Genomic DNA, 2,391 nt, shown 5'->3' on the forward strand with positions numbered 1-2,391 from the left:
CAGTAGTTGATTCAAATTGTATCATCAGCAAGTTGTATGAAAATCGTATAAGAATTTATTAAATAACATTGATTTTCTGCTTATTGCTTCGATTTCCCAACTTCATATAAGGTTGATAAAATTAAACCGACTATATTAAGTTAAATACACATATTTTGGGTAAAAAAAAAATGATACTCTTTATTAGGGGTGAGCATGGGGCGGGGGGGGGGCGGGGATTGGCTTTTTTTCCCCCCGCCCCGCAGGCGTGCGGGTTCCCCAAAGGGAACCCGCGCCCCGCGAAAAATTCCCAGCAACCGTGCGGGGCGGGTGGGCTCGGGGTGGGGATGAAAGGGGCGGGGATCCGCGGGTATGCGGGGATCCCCGCGGGGATGAGAGAAAGAGAGATCCAGCCAGATCTCTCTCTATCGCCGGAGGTCGGGGTTGGGTCAAGGTCGAGACTAAGAGATCCAGCAGTTCGCGACTTTGTGGGTGGTGGCCGGTGAGCGTGGGTAGCTGGATGTGGGCGTCATGGGGTGCGGCGTGGGCAGCTGGGCGTGGCCGCTTGGGCGTCGTGGCGTGGGCAGCTCTGTAGCTGGGCGCCGTTCACTAAAGATCGAAGGTGAAGAGTTGAAGACACTGAAGCGAAGAGAACTGAGAAGTGAGAAGTGAGAAGAAAGAAAGAAAAGGGGAAAAGAAAGACCGAAGGTGAAGAGTTACACTTCGTCTTTCTTTTCCCCTTTTCTTTCTTTCTTTTTTTTTTTTTTTTTTTTCAAGACATGCGGGGCGGGGACCCGAGAAAATTCAAGGGTCCCCCCCGCAACCCGCCCCGCACCGCGCGGGGGGCCAAAAATAGCCCCAAAACCCGCCCCATGGGTGCGGGTTTTGGGCTCTACAGGGAGGGTTGGGGCGGTTTCTGCGGGGCGGGGCGGGTTTCTGCGGGTTTTGCTCAGCCCTACTCTTTACACCTATTTATTATACTCATTTCATATTGGTAGATGTTAGCGGTTATAAGTGGCTATGATCGTTTCCTTTTCTTTTTTTTTTTGGGTTAAACACTTTATTGGTGCTTATGGTTGGGAAACTTAATTTTTTGCTCCATGTGCTTTCATTTGCATCACAAATAGTACCTACGGTTTAGGAAAAGATGAAATTGGTACATCCGTTAATCTTTCGTCTCAAACTAACGATTTGATACGTGTCAACTCCTAGGAGTAGACACGTGTCATAATGTAAAAAAATTAAAAAAACATAAAATAAAAAACTTTCAAAATTAATAAAAATTGAAAATAATAAAACTTTTTTTTTTAAAAAAAAAGTATTGAAAACTTTTAAAAAAAATTGGAAAAGAAAAAAAGAAGAGGGGTGCCGAACCACCCCCAAGGGCCTAAGAGAAAAATTAAAATTAAAATTAAAATTAAGCGGGTTTGGCCCTTGGAAGTTGCTCCCAAACCGGCCATGAGGGTGGCTGGCCATCCCCATGGTGGCCAAAGGGATGGTTCAGCTACCCTCTTCTTCTTCTTATTTTTTTCAATTTTTTTTTTTTTTTAAATTTGAATACTTTTTTTTTTAAGTTTTATTATTTTCAATTTTTTCAATTTTTATTAACTTTTAAAGTTTTTTATTTTATATTTCTTAATTTTTTACATTATGACACTTGTCTACTCTCAGAACTTGACACGTGTTCAACTGTTATTTTTTGGACGGAAAAACTAACGGAGGTATCAATTTCGTCTTTTTCCAAACTACAGATATCATCTGTGATACGACTGAAAGCATATGGAGCAAAAAATAAAGTTTCCAAACCACAGATACCAATACAGTGTTTAACCCTTTTTTTTTTTTTTTAAATGTGCTATATATACATTCTTCTGAACATTTCCTTCTCTCATCCTCTCACTTTTGAAAATCACCATTAGATCTGTGGAACCCATATGAGGGACCACATGGACCCTATAGATCTAATGGTGATTCAAAAGTGGAAGAATAAGAGAATGACATAAGGAGGAAATGAATCATTTATTTATTTATTTATTTGAAGTAGCGAACATAAAAAGCTATATAAAAAACACATTACATTAGCAGTGTTAAATGAATGTGATAAATGAGTATGAAGAGTTACATTACTCTTTTGGATATATATCTATGCTAAAGTAGTTTCTAGCATGAAAAAAAAAAATCCGGAATATATACATTTAGAGTAATACATATTATACCCATCATCACTTGATTTTTTTATTATTATTATTATAACAAGGGTTGATGTGTATATATATATAACATCAATATGTATATATATAACACCAATATGTATAAGTTAAACATTATTTTGGTTAGGAATAGGTGTGTCATACATCAATATCTTTGACATCTTTAAAATGAAAGTGTATACATAAAACGTTTTATATTTCC

Source organism: Alnus glutinosa, chromosome 9, assembly GCF_958979055.1.
Source record: "Alnus glutinosa chromosome 9, dhAlnGlut1.1, whole genome shotgun sequence".
Classification (NCBI taxonomy): Eukaryota; Viridiplantae; Streptophyta; class Magnoliopsida; order Fagales; family Betulaceae; genus Alnus; species Alnus glutinosa.